This window comes from Nestor notabilis, unplaced genomic scaffold (assembly GCF_000696875.1).
Source record: "Nestor notabilis isolate BGI_N333 unplaced genomic scaffold, ASM69687v1 scaffold1972, whole genome shotgun sequence".
Classification (NCBI taxonomy): Eukaryota; Metazoa; Chordata; class Aves; order Psittaciformes; family Psittacidae; genus Nestor; species Nestor notabilis.
Window position 1 is genome coordinate 34131 of NW_009917683.1, and position 6453 is coordinate 40583.

Consider the following 6453-nt stretch of genomic DNA (forward strand, 5'->3'; position numbering starts at 1 on the left):
GTACACTTATATAACCAAGCACATCTTTCAGCTAGGAGGTGCATTTAAAGACTATTTTAGACTCAGACATCATCAGTTCTAGAAACTTCTTCTATTTTAAGTTGAGGAGACATTTCTGAAATTGGCTATAGTTCTAAAGAGAGTGAAATGAGCCCACTTTATTCCTTTCTTTACTGGTAAGTGTTAGTCTAAAGCAAAAACTCTGCTCAGTTCTACTGCAGTTTGTAAAAGCTTTAGAACTGGAGTTATTACTAACATAAAAGTCGGAAATAAAAGTCGGAAAGATACTTTTCTTGGTTTTGCAGTCTTCTCTAATTACACATTCATTTGCGCCAGGAAAACTGTTCAGCTTTGGGAGGTTTTTTTAGTTAATTAAACTGATCACTGGGAAATATTTTCCGTATGTGGGCCAGAGGTTTTGTACACATTTGGTTTATTTTATAAGTGTAGGTGTAATCACCAGCTTTATATTACTACCAATATCCTGCCCATTGCCTGGGATTTTCTTTTGCCTGAAGGACTGATGAACTGCTCTTTGCTTTTGTCCAAACTTTCCTCCCCATGACTTCATCCTTAAGTACATCTCAAACCTCAAATTCCTTATACTTCTGAATTTTAATGCAGTTTCCCTTACCCGAAGAGGTTCCTCAAACCTAACAAATACTGCTAGTTTTCACAGGACAGAAATCAGAGAAACTGTTGACTTTAAAGTCACATCATATATGAATATGTCAGGTAAAAAAGCAAGAATAAGAGACATCTCAAGCACTGATATTTAAGGTATAAAATAATAATTCCTATAAGCACTTCCACTCCTTCAAATCATACATAAGGCATTACCATATTGCTACCACAATCCATGCATCTTTTGGTGATGAGGGATTCTTGTCATCTTTTATATAGCAATGTTCCTTCTAGGTCCTCTTTTCCTACATAATTCAATGAAGAATAATATCACCTACTGGCTTCTGAAAAGCCTTTCCACTTACACAGAACCTCTGAACATCTAAGGGTTTGTAAGTAGTGAAAATCTTAAAAGAATGTGTGGTGTTTCTATCAGAAATGCCTAGACATGAAAGGGAAGAGATATGAGAAGTTTATCATCACCACTCTCTGGAGGAGACTAACAAAAATGACTTTTTTTTTTCCTGTAGGCTAGCAAAAACAAACAATTACTTTTTGGATCTGAAGGAAATACAAATTGTCATTGCAGTGCCTGGTGGAAGGCAAACCCCAGCATATGGAGGCAGCTGTATTCTTATCCTCAACCCTCCCCAAACTGAAGAAGGCTGAGAGAATATGTGTATATGGAGGTGGATAGACTAATTCTTCCAGATTTCAAGCAGAGTAAGTCCAAGATTCCACAGGATGGGATTAATTTGCTTAAAATTAGATACCTTGTGCCATTTTAGATATCCCAGGAAATCCTATTTGGCTTTTGCCTTGGAAGGGCATGGGTCCACTAGAGACAATATCTCCTGTGTGTGCTACCCCCATGCAGATGTCTCAGATGCCCTATGCTGCCTAAAATAGCCTATGTTTAGGGTACTGAATCGCACTCTGCAGTGGCCTTTTGACTCAGTTGTAGGCAAACAAGGTGATTTAGAACTAAACCATACTCTGTTCACTTTAGCAGTACAGCAAGTCAAGAACAGGCTTAGTGATTATTTTTTGAACAAAAACATTACTGGCACAATCCAGACTGTCACATGGGCAGGAATTTTAGTCTACCAAAGCAGAGCATAGCTCAGTCTCAGGCCAGCTAAACAGCTTGCATTTCTCTTGGAGCACAGGCAGAATGAATTTGTCACTTCTTCCCTGCAAAAACATGCGCACCTAAGAAAAGACGGCATCATCGTGATACCTATTTTGAACTGGCCAGGTTATGCTGGTGCAGAATCTTCTGTCTGCACTTAGGTTTGCATTGGAATCATCTTCTGAGCATTCTCTTACTCCATTTTTAACAGTACAGATTTAGAATCCAGAAAATCCTTTTCATGTCCCTTTAATCCTTTCAGATATACAGAACATTAAACCAACTTTTTATTTTCCTAAAATGAAAGGCTTAAGTTTTCACATACAGGAAGCAAAATAGTAAAACCAAAATGTTTTCCTATTTTAAACAGAGCTACTCCCTGCATAAGGCAGATTTACTTAGAAGATATATTTTTTGATCATTCTTATGGCTGAGTGCTCACAGAAAATAAGCTTATGTACATATACAATATAAAGATTTCTTTTCAACCTGAGAAGGGATTATGGGCCAGATTCAGAGAGTTTATGCATAATTTGTACATAAGGACAGAGGACATATAGAGTCTGGATCCTCTCTCATGTGCTTCTCTCATGAGCCCAATCCGCAGGGAAAGTAGAGTCAGTTATGATCTCGCTGGTAAAATCCATTTCCACGCCAGCTGCAGCCCAGCACACGCTCCACAATCTGAACCCACGTGGCAGCTTTTGACAGTGCATGTGCTTCCCCAGCAGCCCCATGAGGGCTTTACACTCAGAATGTGTCTAGTGGCTGCAGTACAGCTTCCTTCTGCCTGCCCGCTGGGGTAGGTAAGCTTTCAAAAGCCAGTGGACCTTAATTTGAAAAATGATTTGGATTAACCGGGTCCGACTTCCACATTCATTTTATAAAAGCAGTCCCTACGAGGATACAAATGACAGCTTTTAATGTGATGACTCATTGTAGGCTTTGCTGAAATGTTTATTCAACAACTGAACAAATATGCTGTTGTAATTCTGTCTTCCCAGTTTCCCTGCACACACATCTTCACCCTGCCATTGCGAGAACTCAGCGGAGATAAGAAAGTCTGCAACTTCTGAGGTTGCAGGATGGAGAAATGCTCAAGACACTAATGAAATTTTCAAGTCAGAACAGGATGCCTCACTGTGACAGGGAAAGACAAAACTGGAATGATTTAAAACTCATGGCTGCCAGTAAGGAAGTATGTGAAGGGTTTTGCGGCTTTTTTCCTGACAATTTTCACAGGATTCTGTAAGACAGAACTCAACAGAAAAGCTTGGCTTTATGCCAGGCCTAGACAGAGAATCTTGCTTCTAACAACAGGGAGACTTCCTCACTCTTCAGGGTTCTCTGATCTGGGACAAACAGCAAAACCAGGGGAATTTAGACACTATTCCAAAGTCACTTTTGCAAAATAGCACAACAAGGCTGGAAATAGAAAGGATGCTGACCTGAATTTTAGCAATGAAGCAAACCAGACTGCCTCTGCTTAGCAGTAGTCTGAGGGTCCAAGTGAGATGCTGAGGCACCCTGAAAGATGTCCCCAACTTCTGCAGGCACCTCATTCTCTTCCTTTCTGCATGCACCCACTTCACGCCTTCAAGGTGGGCTCCAGCCCCCTTTTCTGGCACTCTGAGCTGCAGAAGTGTGTGTATGTGTTTTCCTGGGTATAGAAACGTAAGTGTGGAAAGATTTTTGTTAGAGGGCAGAGGGAAGGTAGGATTGTATCAGGCTGAGTTGGATGCCTTATCAGAGAAGCAGAAACAGGGCTAAAAACAGCAGCTGTGGAGAAGAGGGATTTTTTAAAAAAAAAAAAAAAGAAAAAAGTGAGGGGAAATAAAAAAGGAAGGAAAGGAATGAGATTAGATGGATCTTGGTATCAAAACAGGTGAACTGGCCTCATTCTCCTGTGGTGTGGGGAGAGAAGGAAGCTGATGCTCTTAAAGGCCTCACTGCAGACACAGTCTGCTCTCTGCATTGGATTTGGCAGGCAAGTGAAGGAGTGAGGCTGCTCAGACAACTCTGCTGTTTGAACATCTGTTCCTTGTCTCCTTCGGAAAAGGGAGCAGGGTGGTCTAGAGGACAGGTCTGACAGGACAGATTAGCTTGCAGGTAGCCTGTTAAACCACACTGTAGCAAAAGAAACCCCAAAAAAGGCCAAGCTCTCCAGTATCTTATTGTAGGTTTAATCCCACCTGCTATGAAAGAGCAAGGCACAGTTTGACGGGACTATTTACATGTGATGTCAAAGTGGTGACCATAGTTAACGCATTTCCAAGTGATGCCTGGTATTGATTAGACAAAAGCTGTGGCTACCAGCACACACTGTATACTCTGCTCAAGGTGATTTGAATTCAGAGAATTCAAATGAAAATAAGGTGCCTTACGGTTTTAAGGTGAGCGCAGAAGTACTTACTGTCACTGGTCAATCTTTGGTAAACTTGACCAAGTCAATATGCTTTCTTGTTATATTTCATGCTTGTTTTCTATTTCACTAAGCAGGTGGCAAGAGGACTCACAGAAGAATAGAACATTAGTACAATACTGCTGCTTGCTATAACAATAATTGTTTTAATATTACTCTCCACAGCCCTTCATACTGAAGATTAGCACACGAACACACTACTGCTGCACAGCTTCCATGTCTGAGGTTGCCATCTGTCTTTGATTTTAATTAGACATCCTGCAACACTTCTACACTGTCCTTTGTGCTTTACTGTGCCATGGAGTTATGGCACACACCTGAGGCATATGACCAGTTTAATTTTTGACTCCTTGAAGAAAACATTTTACTGTTTGCATTCTTTAACAGGAGAATAAGTAACAGGGGTGGTGTGCCAGTGGGGTTGCATTTGGGCTTTGTAGCTTCTTAGGTCCCACAGACACAAGGATGAGAGAGATAACCAAAATATACAGCTGAAGATTATAATACCTCCATCTAGCCTGTGATGGGCCATAAGGATGAGTGAGCAACTGCTATTAATTCCTCAGTTGCAAGTAAAACTTTTTTAGTTTTTTCTTTTATCTCCCTAAGATTACACTGGACAAGGCTTTTATTTCCCTGACAGTGATAATGGGAATAGTTCCTTTGATAGAGATGCCAACACAAGTACTGCACAGACACTGTGAATTCCAACAAGTTCATAGTTGTCCTCCATCCCCTAACAACAATCTCCATACTAACAAAGTACCTGTTGTCCTTCATTCCTTACACCCACAACTTCCCTTACTCCCCTGCAGAGCACAGCCAAGTCTGCAGAACTGATCTTTTTTGCTTGCTAGCTGGTCTGCTCGGGCACGGCCTCTTCAAACTCTAAGGCAGCAGAGCGCCAAGACGGCAAATATGACTGTGGCTTTTCTGATCTCTTTGCCAGGGCCTAGGATGGATGACTGAACTTGCTGAAGCTTCTAGGAACGTGCCTGTAGGATGGCACCTATTGCTTCCAAGAACAGAAAGAAGCATTTGCACTTGTTGCAATGTAATCTTTGTTCCCAATCGCCTTCACAGCCTTGGCGAGATAAGCCTTGACTGGACAGCAAAATTTAATTTCATTAACCTTGCTGGAAAGCCATAAAGTAGCTCTGACCACATGTTCCTTTGTTACTCAAGAGTAACAACAGGCTATCTCTGTCAACTTCTCTAAAAAAAAAATAGATACAGGACAATATCTCCCTTTTTAAACTAACCCGAAATTCTAGAAAGGTGAGACATATTACTACAAGTCAGAAAGGAAAACACAAACAACAACAGCAGCGTTCTGTGCAGACCTATTGGAGCATGGCAATCAACAAAACAACTGACGTAAAAACAAACAAACAACTGAGAAGCACAGAATGCCTAACATTCTGAAACAACACACATTCTGCAGGGGAGAATGGCAAGCAAGGTCAATTAGGCAGAACAGTTAATGTACAACAAAGATGTAAGGGATACAGTGGTACTCCCAAGTGACTGCAGTACTGAGCATTTTCCATAGTTTTTCAGAAACACTGTGCGAGGCCATCCACCTGACTGGAAGGACCAAGACTGAACTCCCCTTCCTTCAAGCAAGCACAAAGCCAGCAGAAAGGCAGAGGTACAACAGGGCTGGCAGAACTCTGCCTCATCTGCTGATCTTTTCTTTCCTTCTGTTCTAGAACAAGAAGAGAATGAATGTTTACATTTCTTGAATAGGCAGAGTGAAGTGCAGTACAATATTTTATCTGAATCTTTCTAACCAAGTAACGCTCCAGGATGTATGTTCAGCAGCTGTTTGGTAGCTTGCAGCACCTGTCCACTTTTGGCTCTTCACACTTCTCACATAAGAAACCTGCAGTCAGTTTCACATGCTGCTTCTCCTATAACAGAGTTGCTTTTACAGACTCATTTTTCAAAGCGTTACCCTTGAACAGAAAGTACCTCTGCTTAAAGTGAAATTTTGCTTTAAAAGGCCATGTGATACATTTGCTTTTGTTTTTCTGATTCTTTTCTTATAATTTAGAACAGATGTCTAACACAATGGTCTCCCTTAAACAACAAAAAATTATTGTAGACTTTATATTATAAAATATGCTGGTTAAGCTTGCGAAACGCAGCATTTCTGCAGAAGCCAAGGGACTAGTTGCCATTATTTGCTAACCTTCTCTCAAAGATCTTTATGAACAAAGCAACAAAATTTGAATCCAGAAAATAACAGATTCAGTCAACCCAGTTCCCCCTA

General features: G+C 40.9%; 1 protein-coding gene across 1 annotated transcript in view; it reads right to left on the reverse strand.

The window, feature by feature from the left end:
- Positions 1–6453, reverse strand: part of PIK3C2G (phosphatidylinositol-4-phosphate 3-kinase, catalytic subunit type 2 gamma) — a gene marked incomplete at its 5' end in the record, with an annotated part of 90253 nt that overhangs the window by 31353 nt on the left and 52447 nt on the right.